We start from the raw sequence: 18,714 nt of genomic DNA, 5'->3' as shown, positions 1-18,714 counted from the left end.
TCAACTGAGTGAGTTCCAGAAGAACAATCCTCCAATGTTCAAGGGAGCATACGATCCAGATGGTGCTCAGAAGTGGTTGAAGGAGATCGAGAGGATCTTCAGAGTAACTGAGTGTGCTGATAACCAGAAGGTCAGGTTCGGTACACATATGCTGTCAGAGGAAGCTGATGATTGGTGGGTTGCTACCCGCACTGAGTTGGCATCTGCTGGGAATACTGAGATCACTTGGGCTGTGTTCAGGGAAAGGTTCCTGGGAAAGTATTTTCCAGAAGATGTCAGAGGAAAGAAAGAGATAGAGTTTTTGGAATTGAAGCAGGGTAACAGGTCGGTTATTGAGTATGCTGCGAAGTTCACCGAGCTGTCAAAGTACTATACTCCCTATAATGAGGCTGCTGGAGAATTTTCAAAATGTGTGAAGTTTGAGAACGGGTTGCGTCCTGAGATCAAACAAGCTATTGGATATCAGAGGATCAGGGTGTTTTCTGACTTGGTTGACTGTTGCAGAATTTTTGAACAGGATTCCAAGGCTAGAGCAGAGAGCTATCAGCAGAGGGTTGATAGGAAGGGTAAGAATCAGATGGATCGTGGAAAACCGTATGCAGTTGGCAAAGGTTTTCAGAAGCAGAGTGGCATGAAGAGGCCTAGTGGGGGAGACTCTAGTGCTCCTGCTAAGTGTTATAGATGTGGTCGGGCTGGACATCGTGTTCATGAGTGTACCAGTGCTGAGATGAAGTGTTTCAAGTGTGGGAAAGGTGGTCACTTGGCTGCAGAGTGCCGATTGAAGACTGTAACTTGTTTCAACTGTGGAGAGTTGGGTCATATCAGTCCCCAGTGTCCTAAGCCGAAGAAGGAGAATCAGTCAGGAGGCAAGGTTTTTGCTTTATCAGGTTCTGAGACTTCTGCAGATGATCGTTTGATCAGAGGTACGTGTTATATTAATGGCTTTCCTCTTATAGCTATTATTGACACAGGTGCTACTCATTCTTTTATATCTGTGGATTGTGCTGTGAAGCTTAAATTAGAGATATCTGAGATGCGTGGAAGTATGGTGATTGATACTCCTGCAAAGGGTTCAGTGACTACTACTTCGGTTTGTTTGAGTTGTCCTTTGAATATTTTTGGTAGAGATTTTGGGATAGACCTTGTGTGTCTTCCATTAGTGCAGATTGACGTTATCTTGGGTATGAACTGGTTGGTGTTTAACCGAGTTTATATCAACTGTTTTGATAAGACGGTGATATTTCCTGAGACTGAGGAAGGGCAGAGTCTGTTTCTATCAGCCAGGCAGGTGAATGAGGAAGTGGCAGATGGGGCAGAGTTGTTTATGCTGTTGGCAACTTTAGAGGCTAAAGATAAACTAGTGATTCGTGATCTAGCAGTGGTGTGTGATTTTCCTGATGTGTTTCCGGAAGAAGTGAATGAGTTACCGCCAGAGCGTGAAGTTGAGTTCTCGATTGAATTGGTACCTGGTACTAGACCGATATCGATGGCTCCGTACCGTATGTCTGCTGTTGAGTTTGCTGAATTGAAAAGTCAGTTGGAAGATTTGTTGGATAAGAAGTTTATTCGTCCAAGTGTGTCACCGTGGGGTGCACCAGTGTTGTTGGTTAAGAAGAAGGAAGGTACTATGAGGTTGTGTGTGGACTACAGGCAACTGAATAAAGTGACGATCAAGAATCGGTATCCTTTGCCGAGGATTGATGATTTGATGGATCAGTTGGTTGGTGCGAGTGTGTTCAGCAAGATAGATTTGAGATCTGGGTATCATCAGATACGTGTGAAAACTGAGGATATTCAGAAGACTGCTTTCAGAACGAGGTATGGACATTATGAGTATTCTGTAATGCCTTTTGGTGTGACTAATGCGCCTGGAGTATTTATGGAGTACATGAATAGGATTTTCCATCCGTACTTGGATCAGTTTGTTGTGGTGTTTATCGATGACATTTTGGTGTATTCGAAATCTGAAGAAGAGCATGCTGAGCATTTGAGAGTGGTTTTAGGAGTGCTGCGAGAAAAGCAGTTATTTGCTAAACTGTCTAAGTGTGAATTTTGGTTAGAAGAAGTTAGTTTTCTTGGTCATGTGATTTCAAGAGGTGGTGTTGCTGTTGATCCTTCTAAGATAGAAGCGGTATCTAAGTGGGAAGCTCCGAAGTCTGTTGCTGAGATTCGAAGTTTCCTTGGTTTGGCTGGTTATTATAGGAAGTTCATTGAGGGATTTTCTAAGTTGGCGTTACCGTTGACGATGTTGACTAGAAAGGGGCAAGCGTTTGTTTGGGACTCAAAATGTGAAGAAGGTTTCCAAGAGTTAAAGAGAAGGTTGACTACTGCTCCTATTTTGACGTTACCGAGTTCGTCGGAACCATTTGAAGTTTACTGTGATGCTTCATTGTTGGGTTTGGGTGGTGTGTTGATGCAGAATAAGCAGGTTATAGCTTATGCTTCGAGACAGCTGAGGGTTCATGAAAGGAACTATCCGACGCACGATTTAGAGTTGGCAGCTGTAGTGTTTGTTTTGAAGTTGTGGAGGCATTACTTGTATGGATCAAGATTTGAGGTTTTCAGTGACCATAAGAGTTTAAAGTATTTGTTTGATCAGAAAGAGCTGAATATGAGACAGAGGAGATGGTTAGAGTTTCTGAAGGATTATGATTTTGGGTTGAATTACCATCCGGGTAAAGCAAATGTAGTGGCTGATGCATTGAGTCGGAAATCATTGCATATGTCTATGTTAATGGTTAAAGAATTGGATTTAATTGAGCAGTTTAGAGATTTGAGTTTGGTGTGTGAGAGTACTCACAATAGTGTTAAATTGGGAATGTTGAAATTGACGAGTGGTATTTTGGATGAGATTAGAGAGGGTCAGAAATCCGATATGCTTTTGGTTGATAAGTTGACTTTAGTGAATCAAGGTCAAGGTGGTGAATTCAGAGTTGGTGAGAATGGTGTTTTGAAATTTGGTAATCGGGTGTGTATTCTGGATGTTACCGAACTTAAGAAGAGTATCCTTGAGGAAGGACATCGTAGTGGCTTGAGTATTCATCCTGGAGCTACAAAGATGTATCATGATTTGAAGAAGTTATTTTGGTGGCCGGGAATGAAAAGAGAAATTGCGAGTTTTGTTTATTCTTGTTTGACTTGTCAGAAGTCAAAGATTGAGCATCAGAAGCCGTCTGGACTGATGCAACCGTTGGCTATTCCAGAGTGGAAGTGGGATAGTATCAGTATGGATTTTGTTTCGGGTTTACCGAGGACAAGTAGGAATTTTGAAGCTATTTGGGTGATTGTTGACAGGTTGACAAAATCGGCTCATTTCATTCCGATCAGAATGGATTATCCGTTAGAGAGATTAGCCGAGTTGTATATTGAGAAGATTGTAAGTTTGCATGGTATTCCGTCTAGTATTGTTTCGGACAGAGATCCTAGATTTACATCGAAGTTCTGGGAAGGTTTGCAGAAGGCTTTGGGAACTAAACTGAGATTGAGTTCTGCATATCACCCGCAGACTGATGGTCAGACTGAGAGGACGATTCAGTCACTGGAGGATCTTTTGAGAGCTTGTGTTTTAGAAAAAGGAGGTGCTTGGGATTGTTATTTGCCTTTGATTGAGTTCACCTACAACAATAGTTTTCATTCGAGCATTGGTATGGCACCGTTTGAAGCTTTGTATGGTAGGAGATGTCGGACACCTTTATGTTGGTATGAGTCCGGTGAGAGTGCTGTGGTTGGACCGGAGATTGTTCAACAAACTACGGAAAAGATTAAGATGATTCAGGAGAAGATGAGAATTGCTCAGAGTCGTCAGAAGAGTTATCACGATAAGAGGAGGAAGTCACTTGAGTTCCAAGAGGGAGATCATGTGTTTCTTCGCGTCACTCCGATAACTGGTGTTGGTCGAGCTTTGAAGTCGAAAAAGTTGACACCTCGATTTATTGGTCCTTATCAGATTTTGGAGAGGATAGGAGAAGTAGCTTATCGTATCGCCTTACCGCCGTCGCTTGCGAATTTGCATGAAGTTTTTCATGTGTCTCAGTTGAGGAGGTACATTCATGATCCGTCGCATGTAGTCCAAATAGATGATGTACAGGTGAGAGATAACCTGACTGTTGAAACATCACCTATGAGGATCGAGGATCGAGAGTTGAAGCAGTTGCGGGGTAAAGAGATTGCCTTGGTGAAGGTAGCTTGGGGGGGGCCAGCAGGTGGCAACGTGACTTGGGAACTGGAGAGTAAGATGAAGGAATCTTATCCAGAGTTGTTCGCTTGAGGTATGTTTTCGAGGACGAAAACTCTTTTAGTGGGGGAGAGTTGTAACACCCCGATAATAATAAAATAATTATTTGAATTGAGTTAATAATTTAATTATTAATTTAATTAAATAATTGGAAATTTTATTATTATTATTATTTTTTGAATTATTATTATTTTGGAATAATAATTATTATTTGGAAAATATATATAAGTTGGAATTAAGGAAAAAGCCGAGGGGGAGTAAAAACATTTTCACGTGAAAACAGAGAAATCGTGAAAAAGGAAAAGGGCAGAGAAGAGGAGAAAGGAGCTGAAGAGCAAAGGTTGAAGAACGGAAAGGCTTGAAGCTCAAAGATTCGCCGGATTGTTAAGGTAAGGGGGGTTTATCGTCGATTAATGGGTATTTTGGGATAATATGTCATGGGTAGTGATAAGCCGTTAATTTGACCCTAATTGGGATTTGTAAATGTTGAAATGTTGTTGGATGAACTGTGTTGAAAGTTGAAATTAAATCGGTATTTGTGTGAGTAATGTTTTCCCGATCGTATAGCTGTTTATCGAATCGGAATCGGAGGTCCGGAAGTCTTCCAACGGCGGAATTCTGCATTCTGCCGTGTGTTAGCGCAGGAATTGTTGTTTGGTCTGCGTTAACCGGTTAACCCAGGGTGTTAACCGGTTAACACTGTATTGAAATGTGAAAATATTGAGTTTTTGCCTGCGTTAACCGGTTAACCCAGGGCGTTAACCGGTTAACACTGTTGCGTTTGGCCAGAAAGTGAGTTTTGCCTGCGTTAACCGGTTAACCCAGGGCGTTAACCGGTTAACACTGTTGCAGAGTGAAAAATTATTGTTTTTAAATGTGGTGTACCTAATTGAGGGTTGGCCTATGTTGCCTATGGTGTAATAGGGATAAATTCCCGCTGTTTTGAGCAGTATATGCAATATTGAAATGTACTAATATTGTGGTTGTTGTTTGGCATAATCTGACATGCTTATGTGATGAAAGATTGATGATGTATAATGATGTACATGATGCTGTGAATGTATATATTATGCATGTATGTGTGAATGGACTGTTGTATGGCTCAGAGTGTGAGCATATGTTTATTCTTGAATTATTGTTGATGTTGCATTGCTAGATGATTAGCATGCATGGCATAGCCTTCGGGGCTGTAGCTAATTCCCATAGTGAGGAATTAGTGAATGAACCATTGTGGGTTGTTGTTGATGTTTGCATACTAGAGGATTAGTGTGCATAGTCTAGCCTTCGGGGCTGTAGCTAATTCCCATGGTGAGGAATTAGTGAGTGAGTCACTAGGTCTCAAATGAGTGGGACTAGTGAGCTTAGTAGCCGTATCTGGAGGGATCGGTGAGCTTGAACTATATGTTCGAGAATAGTCGGTACCGCAGGTGTAGAGTCTCATTGCATAAAAATATGTATGGCGTATAATATGAATGGATGTGTTCCAATATTATACGTGTGTTGTGTTGTTGTTAAGTATGATTTGAGATTATACTGGTATTGTATATTGATGTTGAGTATGATGTTTAAGCCAATGAGCTATTACTGAATGTGTATTGCAATTAGGGTGATTGATGTGTTAATTACTTGGCATTACATGTTGTTTTATAATGCTTATTATATTGATTGAGGAACTCACCCTTACAACTATTTTTCAGGTAACGAGAAATGAGTTGAGTAGAAGCAAATGCTTGGAGTCTAGTGTAGTCTCCCTAGTGGGTCATGCTCTGATAGATGTAACATCGGGCGGGAACACTTTGATTATTATTGTTGTTGTGGTTGAACTAAATTACATGTGATGTTACATGTTTTGCATGATTGAGTTGATCTCTATCCGCTGCGTAATTGTGCAAATACTTTATATTTAAATTAAATAAAAGAGCATGATTGTTATATTGTTTAAATGGTGTGGAATGTTTGTGTGACACCCTTGGTGCACTATTACTCTGATTATATGTTTATTATTTTAATTAATATTTGGGGTATTTTAGAAGGGTGTTACAGAAAGTGTTTAATTCAAAAATTCAATTTTGTACCACACTTGAAATTTAAACATGATAGTGAAAAAATGCCATTTTGATCCATAGAGTTTTGGTGCATGAAAGTTACTTTTTTGGAAAGAGGAGGTTAAATATGACTTGTTAGAAAAAACCTCACCAAATTTGGCCAAATGGTTTGAGAGATATGGCCTTTTGAAGTTCAAGAATTTTTGAAAATGAATTGATCATATCTTGCCAACCATACATGGGAATTGAGAGTTCTTGGACTTTTTGGAAATGGGAGAACAAGATCTTCAACTTTCATGTTGGGCAAAAATTCATTTGAAGCTTGTATCATGATGTAAGTTTAGGCTCAAGAAGTTTCCATTTTTGGCAGTTAAAATTACAGGTCCAGTTTCTATTTTTGGAAATTTCTGATTTGGCTTCAAATTCTTAAATGATGTTGTTTGCCATGATATATGAGGCCTATTTGGACATGAATGAGCTCTCTCAAACCAAATCCAACCATCAAAACCATAAAATCAGGCCTAGTTGACCAAGTTTGACTTTTTAGGGTTTTTGACTGACTGTGCATTGACTGATGACTTCTGAACATCCAATCCTTGACCAAAACACTTCAAATGGATACCCAAGTCATGTGAACATTTTGGACCAACCCTAGGGCCTTGGCTCAATGAAAAACACACTTGCTTGCTTGATTGACTGATCTCCTGATCAGTTTGACCTAATCTGACTGATGATCTTGCACTTGAGGCAAAGGGACAATGCAATGCTATGCAATGGACAATGTTATGTTATGACCTAATATGAGAATGTATGTACAATGATAGGTGCAAATTTGAGGTGCTACAGCTGCCCCTATTCAATCAGCTGGGAACCCGAACGGATGATAGCAACGGCTGTCAGACTTTCAGGGTAAACAGGGATTGAATACCAAGAACCGTAGAATTTGCACAATACAGGGATCCATCAATGGAAACGTCCACTGGGATCTGATACTTATTACTGGGTATTTTTGTTTTTTTTGTTTTCAAAGGGTACGGCCACATCCAGACATCGCAACGACGATGAATGGGAAAAGAAATCACAACTAGATGCCAACGGACAACTAGGAAAAACTCAACGTTTACCAAGACCAACGGAGAGGTAACCAGACATTAATGAATGACTGGAAAAGGTGCAACCATACGTCAACGGACGAAATGGGAAAAACTCAACGTTTACCAAGACCAACGGAGAGGTAACCAATCATCATCGGATGAATGGAAAGAGATATACAACCATACGTCAGCGGACGTAATGGGAAAAACTCAACGTTTACCAAGACCAACGGAGAGGTAAATCCACATGGGGACAGGTACAACTAGACGTCATAGGACGAATAGAAAAAACTCGACGTTTATCGACACCAACGGGGAGGAGGAAACTCAGCCAGACGTCATAGGACGAAAGGGAGACTCAACGTTTATCGACACCAACGGAGAAGGAGAAAACTCAACCAGACGTCATAGGACGAAAGGGAGACTCAATGTTTATCGACACCAACGGAGAAGGAGAAAACTCAACCAGACGTCATAGGACGAAAGGGAGACTCAACGTTTATCGACACCAACGGAGAAGGAGAAAACTCAACCAGACGTCATAGGACGAAAGGGAGACTCAACGTTTATCGACACCAACGGAGAAGGAGAATTAACTGGGGACGACCCTGCGGGGAAAGATATCAACTATACGCCAACGGACGCATAGGAAAAACTCGACGTTTATCGACACCAACGGAGAGGAGGAATACTTCACTAGGGAAGAAGGACACAACCAAATCATCAACGGATGATCGGGAAAAACTCGACGTTTATCGAAACCAACGGAGAGGTAACTCTGCATGGAGAGGGGTACAACTAGACATCATCGGATGACTAGGAAAAACTCGACGTTTATCGACACCAACGGAGAGGAGGAAACTCTACTGGAGAGAGTGAACACAACCAAATCATCAACGGATGATTGGGAAAAACCCGACGTTTATCGACACCAACGGAGAGGAGGAATACTTCTTAAATCGGAAATTGGCCTGAACGCCACTTCGGTCTGAATACCGGAAAATTGGCCTGAGTGCCATGAGTACATCGACCTGATCGTCGGAAACTCCTTCGGTCTGAATACCGGAAAATTGGCCTGAGTGCCATGAGTACATCGACCTGATCGTCGGAAACTTCTTCGGTCTGAATACCGGGAAATTGGCCTGAGTGCCAAAGCGTGAATTGGTTTGTGTTCCAAAACACTCAACATCCTGAAGAGGGCTTAGAAAAGCAGTCTTGTTAAAGGATGGACATTCGATTCCACCAGGAATACGAATCTTACTCTGCTGGAGAAAACAATCGAAAGATTGACCAAAGAGCGCATGAGATATATTATCTAAAGCCGTCAAAACGTAGATAATACACTCGCATGGAAGATTATCCATAACCGGGTTGTAGGTTGTTAAATGGATAAACGACCGAAAAGAAAGGCATCGGTACCAGGACTAGGTATGCAAAAGATGACCAATCAAAAGAGGATAAAGTTGCTAACTCGGAGCAAAATACCCAAAAGAAAGGGGAAGACCCAATGGGGACAATACTGCTTGATCAAGGCAAGTATCCAAAGGGGACAAGACTAACAATACCACAAAGAGGGGATTACATCTACCGGTTTGTAGGCAGAAAACCACGGAAAAGTAACCAGTCGTCGATAGGATGAGCACAAAGGGTTAACTCCAACAAGGGGATGAAAGTGGGATTTTACAACTACCAGCTAGTGGGTAGAAAACCACAAAGATAGGACTTACAACTACCGGTTCGTAGGTAGAAGCCAACAAATTCCGCTGAGGATAAGATGAATGAGTGTCGGTTAGTGAGCGACTATTCATTTATGCCCCAGGGAAGCATGGGAGACAGCCAACAGGAAGCCATTTTAGGATCGATCCAAAAAGGCAGACTGAAACAGGACTCATCCTAATGAGGAAAGAACTCAATAGGGAAAACCCATCCCATTAGGGAAGGAACAGAAACAACCGTCATCCACGAGGATATAACTCAGTGGGGAGCGGAGAAGGAAATGGCGGACACTTTCTGCTTAAGGGGTCAACTCTACATGGAGAGATCAGACACACCCACATCTGCTAGGGAAAAAGATCCAAGCTGGCAAGATGCTACCAATCAGGGAGTAACAATGCTGGGGATACCCACTCGACTAAAGAGTCACTTGTTGGGGACACACCCTCTCTCAACCTTGCTGGGGAACCCAATTCTGAAATCGATCCAAGCGATGCTAAACTCTTTCCAATTGACCCAATTCGGGTGGTCACCACGGCCTCGGGCTAATGGATGCGTTTGCAATGCTGATGCATGAGTTTTTTTTTTATTTTACACCATGCCCCATGATCATGGAAATGCTATGCACTAATGATGCGATATGCTATGCTTATCTAAATGATGAATGCATAAACACACGTCTCCTCCAGAGACAACACCGGGGAACTCCAGGAACTGTGCTGGGGATCCTATAACCATGTCAACTTCCATCCTGCTGGGGAAAGACAAACCTTTGCAGGGGAAAAACCATCAACACAACCTCTGCTGAGAAGACAACTTCAGACTTGGAAAACAATCACAACTCCGTTGGGGATACGGCAACCTTCAGGCTGGCTGATGAGACACTGATCTCGAATCTGTTATGGAGGTAACGCTCTCACACCTACTGGGGAAATACAGCTTATTAGACACGGAACCTGTCGAGTCGCCGAACAGCGGCATCCATCGTCCACCCATAGTGTCGGCTTTCCTCTTTTACGAACTCCCAGACGCTTCTGGACTTTTCTGCTCCATCATCTTGTATTCCCAATCTCGTCCGTACTCCACGGGGATCGAACTCCTGGTATTCATACAAACTTTCCAATCATCAGACTTTGAAGAGTCTTCTTGATTAACTTTCCAGAACCGTCGTCGTAATCCTTCACTGTCTTTTCACCGTTCAACTATCCCTTGCCCCTGATCAGGCTCTGCCGGGATTTTTGTCAACAAGGGTTCACAGTACCACCGGTAAGTGAATGAAGATATCTAACAGTACCTGCATCAGAAATCGTCAGATAAAAGCGTGCCCCAGGTATGCCTTCAGGTGTTTCAATATTTTAACACTTAGGTCACTCAAAACTTCCGAGTAAGATTTCCAGATTTTAATCTCACAAGCATGCATCGGAAAGGACCTCTATGTTTCAAAATGCAAGTATTCTTTATCAAAACGAACGGATGTTTTCGTAATCAAAGCGGTAATGAAAACAAAAACAAAACTATTTGACTGAACACACACTTTATTGACTGAAACAAAAAGATGGCTCAGAATTGAGCAACACACAAGAAGCAAAACCTGGAAAGAGGTGATTGCGCACAAAGGAAAAAATCTATCCTATTGGCAATGCGGAACCGTGATCTCATCGGGTTCCAACTCGGTTACACCTCATATGTCCTCAAGACTTTCCACACTTTCTGTCTTCTAAACGAGACGCTTCCAATCGGTCTCTGTCGGAGATTATCCAAGTCATCATGAGCACAAACGATCATGCTGGACGCAGTTGTTCGTTTCATTCCCTCTTTTGCCTGGACCGCCCTTTCGGGTTTCAGTCCACCGGGATACCCTTTTTTGCCCAAGTCGCCCTCGCGGGTTTTCAACTTGCCGGGTGTACAGTTCTTTTCTTTTATTATCCCTAACTTTTGCCCGAACCTTTTTTCTCTTTTTTCTTGGTTCGCCGGGATGCCCATTTTTGCCTGGACTCTTTATTCTTTTCGTCCAGCGGGTCTCCTTCACGAAGTATTTTCTAACTGCGTCCGCACTCACAGGGGATGGAAAACCATCATCCTCCGTGGTCATCAAAAACAAGGCTCTGTCAGAGGAGACCTTTTTGACCATGAACGGACACTCATAACTGCGTATCCATTCGCCCCACGATCGTCTTGAGGAGGAAGGATCCTTTTCAACCCATTCTTCCACGTGGTACGCTCGAGGTCACACTTCTCAGTCAACAATACGCTTCATTCACTGGGTACAACGTCCCATGACAAGTAACTGTCAGCCCTCTTTCCTCAATTGGACTCAACATGTCATTCCGAGTCCTTATCCATTCAGTCTTCTCTGATTTCTCATATATCTGTGAGGAAGTCACCGCCCCAAGTAGATGCACATCCCAAGGTTCGATATCCAGGATACAGACTTTATGTTCAACCACCATTGTTGGTGCAACCAACTGTGATTCGGGAAACACTACCTCATTCATTTTAACTTCCCCATTAGACATCGGAATCCGTTCGGATTCAGGGCCAGGCCCCTCCTCCGGGATCGGTCACTCTCAATCTTTCGATTTGAGTACCTCGAGATGTCCTCATCAGGGACCTCAAACTTCCTTGGTTGATAACCTTCCATGGGTTGCTACTAGCTTTTCAAACACATACCTAGCCAAATCCATTTTGGATATCCACGAAGTGGTATGAATCAGCATACACTGTCTCAGTCGGCGAGCAGCCTATGCCAAAGTACATCAAGTTTTTTCGAACAGTGAGTGTATTGTTTCACCGTCGATAAACTTTTTGCTTAGGTAAATTGCATACTCTTTTCGACAAGACTAGTCATGCTGACTCAGTACGCACCTCATAGACTCCTCGAGGGCTGCCGAGTACCAGATTAACAATCATCCCCCTGGGAAGCATCGGAATCAGAAGTTCCTGCGATTTATCCTCTTTTTTTTTATTTTTATTTTTTTTAAAAAATGCCCCTTGGCAATCATTATCCCGCCTGACCATTTGATTTTTTTCTCTTCTTTTTTTCGGTTCAGGCATTTTTTTTTTTTTTGCAGGATCAATCTTGATTCTTCTGATTTACTCACAACAAGCCTCGGTAGCTTGATGAACAGCACCCCCTAAGTGTATTGACTCGGGCTCAACAGTGTGAGTTATCTCAACCAATCAACCAACTTGCCCCAAGTCTACCGGATGCCCCTGTTCTGCTTGGGACTTTGCCATCATGTCATCAACATGGCATTTGCTTTCACGATGAATCATATCATGAAACAAAGTCACCGTAGACCTCTGATACGTGGCACCGGCCTCATGTGACGAAACGACATCAACTTAGAACAAGAAGGTGCCCCTTGTGCGATGGACCTGGTTTACTTCATATCATCTGGCAACAATTCAATCTGGTCTTGGTCAAGAAGCCATCCATGAAGATAAACACTGAGACCTGAGCCATATAATCAACCAATACCTCATTGTGAAGTACCGGGAATTCATCCTTCAGATTAGCTCTGTTCACATCTTGGTGGTCCATACACCTTCTCATCTTTCAGCACCAGTTTCCGCTTCACTGGAGGACAGTCTTCTCTTAAGGGTAGCTCGTGCCCCATGACATTGGTATTCCGCCCTGGTGTATCTAGATACAATCAGGCATACGTATCAACCTGCTCTTCTAACAGGGCTACCATTTTGTTCTCGACTTGCCTCTGAAGCGGCCTCAACTTTCACTTTCCCTTCTGACCTCGGCGGTACCTGGGATGACAAACTTGACTCGCTCCTCGTGCGGTTGAATCACCTTCTCCTCTTGTTTCAATAACCTGGCTAATTCCAGCTGATCACAATCTTTTGCGCCTTCTTCTTCGGCATGATAGCTTGGATTGTCGAAGTCATATAGAGGTGTAACCAAATTGTTATCGATGAGCTCAGGAGAATCACTTTTAAGGTCGGAACCAAATGAATCAAAAGGAAAGAGAATAAAAACATTGCCATTTTTATTTTTATTTTTATTATTATTATTTTTTTTTAAAAAACTGCAAAAAATGAAAAACAGGGAACACCGCTCTTTTTTTTTTGGTTGAAAAACATCCATTTATTAATGATGCAGAAATGTTGCAAAATGAAACATGAGGTGGCCCTTACAATGGACCATTACGTGTCGGGCAACACGTATGGCTTTCATGCAAATAAAACTGAAAACAAGAAAATACTACTCTTCAGGATGAGTGACAGTGCTGATTTTTTTAAGCCTTCCAGTTCCCTGCCGCGCCCGATTTTATCCATGACTCCAGTTCACAGTCACTGTCAGTCTCTTCCCCCACCGCACAGACGCGATCTGAATTTTCAGCGATCATACCCCCCATCAACTGACCCTGCACCGGCACGGGATCGGCATTAACATTCAGTGATAGTGTAAAATTGAGGGCCTTGGAATCCACCAGGTCTTGGACAATATGCTTAAAGGCTCTACACCCCTCAAGGTTATGCCCAGGCGCACCAGAATGGAATTCACACCTGGCGTTCTCATCATAGTCGGGTGGCCTCTGATCTGTTCTCAATGGAGCTAACATCCTTGGCCGAACCAACCCAAGATCCATCAACCTTCTAAACAGAGCAGCATATGGCATGGGTGGCTTGTCAAAATGGTGATCGACCCCCTTTCCTCTCACTTGGTTCCCAGCTCCCTGTACTTTCTGGGGAGTTGGCTGAGGTTGCTGTCGGATTGACTGATTACCAGCAGGGGTGGTTACTGCAGCAGTGTGCTGGTAGTAACGACCCCTACCGTGTCCTCTCTGGGCATACGCAACACTTGATTCACCCTCATCCTTGCGCTGGTCGTCACTAAAGGGTTTCTTCCGTCCAGACAACAAAGCATTTCCTTGTGTTTCCCCCTTCCTCAGCCAGTCTTCAATCCTCCCCACCTTCTCGGCGATTGCTTTCTGCCCCAAGGCGAACTCTTGCATGACATTGATCAGCTCTCCCATCTTCTCTTTCAGTTCAAGGATGTCGGCGTTGGGAAGATCCATCAGCTTGGATTTGTTGAGTCTGACTGTATGTCTCAATGGAAGAGCTATGCGCACCGGTTGATACCTACAAAACAGCAAATGGGTTAGTATGACTCACGCATGCAATGTCTGTCCGTACTAGGAATATTCTGTCCTTTGATTCCGGTTTCATCGAGACAGATAAAATTTTATCAACAACATTTTGACATCTGGATGTCTCTCGACCCGAGTCTCAAAATAATGGACCTTGAGTACGGACAGACATGAGTTGAATGCGGATGAATGCGATGCAAATGCATGAATGCAAGTCACTGTGCCACCAAGTCATCTGAAGACCCAATCTCTGAACCAGTCACAGTCAACTGAGTCACCATAAATCCGACTTGGGGGAGTTCCGAAATAAACGGAACTGGAGATTACATTACTATCATCACAGGATCATCCATCGAATGGATGACAGCCAGATCCTCTGAACAGGTATTCTCGAATTCAACCCGGGGATCCGAAATAAACGGAACCCGCTGATAAACCACGGACAGAACTCCGGCGTCCCAGAAATAAATGTCCAGAATTCATAGTCACCAACAGTACCGGGAGTCACCAACTGTACCTGTTAAAATGATCAATCCCCCCCACTCACGGGTGTCATCTAGGCCAGGGTAAGGTCGAGAGAAACGCAGCATAAATAACCTTTCGCAGAATATCATCCTGTGCACACCCGATGTATGCACCGATAATATCCCACCAGGGTCTGAACTGCTCGTGATATCAATGTTCCGCTGAGTGGCGCAATACCACCCGCTTCCCATGAATCACTCTATTCCTAGGTTTCCTAGATTTCACTCGTAGCCTGGGTATTGGGCCTTTTACCTCGAGTAACTCCCATCCCCAAACAGAAAAACACAGACAGCACAGCAGATGAATATGAATGAATGCAAACATTAATGCAAACAGTAAATGCAAATATATACAAATGAATACAATAAATACGACAGCAAACAACAACCAAAACCCTAACCTAGAGAGCGCTAGGAGAGACTCGCTCAGGGAAGATGGACCAGCAAGAGGTCAACTTCTCTTATCCCCAGCAGAGTCGCCAGCTGTCGCATTAAGCGAAAAACCGGCGGGAAACGAAGAACAACAGAGCCGCCACCGTGCGTTATTTATCCCAAAAGAGGGAAAGGAAACGCTCAGAGTAAACCTGGAAAAGACACGGTCTCGCGACCAAAGAGAATGGGATCGGGAGTCGGTTATGCGAAGGGAAGGTATTAGCACCCCTACGCATCCGTCGTACTCGACGGGATCCACGCACAATAGGAAGGAAAATGGTTGCTAAAACGCTGCTCGCACACACACACACACTGGCTGAAAGAGACACAAGAAAACAGACTGAAACTGACTCGGCAGGATATCGCATCCTGGGCCTACTTAGTCTATCAGGCATAGACATCAGAGTCGAAGTAGTTCGGACTGGGGAAACGACACATGCTCGCTAGGATATCGCATCCTATGCATACGTATCTCCTTTCGACGAAGGAGAATCAGAGCATTCGTAGCTCGGCTGACACGCGCACAAACAAACACAGGCAAAGGCAAACATGGAGCCTGAATGCCAATCACTGGACTTACATCAGCATCCGAACCAAAAACACACACACACTGGAACCCGAATGCCACTCGACGGACTTACATCAGCTTCCAAGCACACAACAACACAACAAGTTAATAGGGAGTCGGGGACTCGAGCCTATAACTGTCAAGCACACACTCAAACAAACAGACAACAAATTGCTAAGGAGTCAGGCACTCGAGCCTAGCAACTGTCAAACAACTCACACAAAAAGAAAAAAGGCGCCCGGAGAGATCAGCTCAATCTCCTGCCTACATACTTCATCTGGTATGAAGATCAGGGCGATGTAGTTCCCCTACGCAGGGAAAAAGGACTAGCCTAACCAGATAACAGAGGGAGACACAACACTAGGGAGACTACGACTCGAGCCTAGATGTTGTCATGCAAAGTCGTCCCTAAGTTAAGGTTTCTAGCTAACTTGCACAGGAAGCAAGCCTATCCTAAACATGACTTGCACAGGAAGCAAGCCACATCTAACCCAACTCGCACAGGAAGAAGAAGGGTCTCGATTGCAACTAGGGCAAGAGAAAGGGGAGATCTCAATCACAACGAGGGCGAGAGAAAAGAATTAGTGTTAGTTGTTAGTCAAACTCGACAAGACATCGCATCTCGTGCCTACGTATCTCATCTGGACATGAGAATCAGAGTTGCCGTAGTTCGGCTAAACTATTTCTGTTGGTTTGTGTTTTTTAAGTGGACAACGTCACTGCACAATCTACCTGATGCTCGACCTTTGGAGACTTACTCACCTGTAGTAGAAGGAGTTAACGTATCCTTAAGAGGGAATAATGTTTGTTTGTGTTTTAGGAAAGCTCAAGCAAGAAAGGAAGTCCTATACGAAGGAACCGTGCTACCTTAATTGACATGCAAACGAAACTACGCGGAGTCTAGCAAACCTAGGGGATACAATCACACCACACAAGCACATACATCATGAAATAAACACACCAACAAGGGGCTCAAACATCAAGGCTAGGTTTTAGTCGAGGGGTCATATCAACCTCAACAAACAAACCACTGGAACTGGGTATTGTTAGCTCTTAACCTTGCCATTGAGGGGGCTAAGGTGAAGCAGATGAAAGGTGAGTGAAGATAAGACTTCACAGCTCTTATCCCTGGCCTGGGAGAGCTTAAGACAAGAATGTGTGGGAGTTCAGAATGGGGGAACTCTCTCCACAAGTGACTCTATGGATCTTGGGCTTTTACCCACTATGCATCAACACAGGTAGTGTGAGCAATGTGAGTGACACACAGACTAGCAGGGGATAGGTTGCTTATCCCTTGGGTTCTGCCAATTGCCTCTTCACTTAGGAGGACTTTGCATATGTACAGGGACAAGATTTAAACATACACAAACATTGCCTCTTAAGGAGGACTTCAGACAGTTGCCTGGCCAAGTAACAGGCCAGGTCTTCCAGACTACATGAAGAAAAAGGGATTATACCTCAAAGCAAGTTGCATTTAAAGCAAAGCAAAGCAAGTTCAAAGAACTAAGCAACTAATGGTACCTGAAATAGTCAAACAGATCAGTACACAATTCAAAAGTTAAAGCAACAGGAAGTAGGAATCAACAGTCAAAACAAACAGACAAATGTGCAAAGCACAAAACTCAAGGCATATGAGCCAAGCAACCTACAAAACAAAGAGGTTAGCTCATGATAATCAAATGAAATCAATCAAATTGTAATGATCTCTTTGAAGCATTTGTAGCTTAACCTGAAAACATGAACTCAAACGTAAGCCACAGGACCACTAGGACAAGCCTAGGGTCAAAAATGAATGAGAAAGTCAAAACAGCAAGCAATGTCCAATCAAAATCAAATTAAAACATTTAGGAAGCAAACCCAATTGGTTTCATGTTCATATCATGCATCATCATCATTTCATGAACAATTTAAGTCAAAGCATTACAAACAGAAACTCATAGGAGTCAACAGAAAGACTTGCATCAAAAGTAAACTCAAACATTTCCAAAAATCACCAAATAAATCATGATCAACTCTAACACATAGAATGGTAAGCATGTCAAATTTCATCACATTTGGACAAGTGGAAGGCAGTCAATGAAAATCAGAAAGGCAAGGCAAATTTGAACATGCTCAAAGAAGTCAACCAATCATGCATCAACTTAGAAAAAATCACAAATCAGAGATGGCATAAGATAAATGAATGAGACTAAAACCATGGCAAAGCTTAGGATGTCTAGTTATCTCATGTAAAATTTCATGTCCATCTAATAAAGTATGAGCATTTCATAAAACAAATGGCAACATGCATCACATAAGGTCAACATTTTGGTCAAACAGGGGAGAAAATCTCAAACAAATGGAAAATGGCACAAATAAATCCAAGAAAAATCCCATGTGAACTAGACATACAAGAGTAGGTTCATGCAAAAATTTAGATCAATTGGAGGTCAAGAAGCATGGTATCAAAAATCAACAAGTTGCACATCAATGGTGTGACACAAATTGTCACACCCTACTTCAAAAATTCACAACTCACAATCCAGATAAGATAAATTCACAAACCCTACATCAAAATAAACATGAATGTGTCTAGTTTGCACACAAAAAGTTTCAAGTCCATAGGATAAGTCATGACCATTTCACAAAGGTTTTGGTAAAATGTGTACAATATGGATGCATGTTACAAATCCTAATGCCAAACAAAAACCAACCATCCAAAAATTCTGGAAAAAATGTGATAAAATAATAGAGGTCATGCTGAGCATTTAGCAAAAATTCCCACAAAAATTGGATCATAAATGAATGATTTATGAATTTTACAAGTTGAGCATATCAAATGAAATAAAAATTGAGAAAATGAATGAATTAAATGGATTTAATAACCGGAAATGGCATTTTTGTAATTCTAGGATTCACTAAATCAAACGCTGCCGTTTTGGGCCATGAAACGGAATGTTGTGATTGGCCATTATGGAGCAACAGTGCCATGCACGTGGGAGACAGAAAAAATTTCTGGG

The sequence above is a fragment of the Lathyrus oleraceus genome, chromosome 2 (genome assembly GCF_024323335.1).
Source record: "Lathyrus oleraceus cultivar Zhongwan6 chromosome 2, CAAS_Psat_ZW6_1.0, whole genome shotgun sequence".
NCBI classification, from domain to species: Eukaryota; Viridiplantae; Streptophyta; class Magnoliopsida; order Fabales; family Fabaceae; genus Lathyrus; species Lathyrus oleraceus.
Note: the sequence above shows the minus strand (reverse complement) of the source record.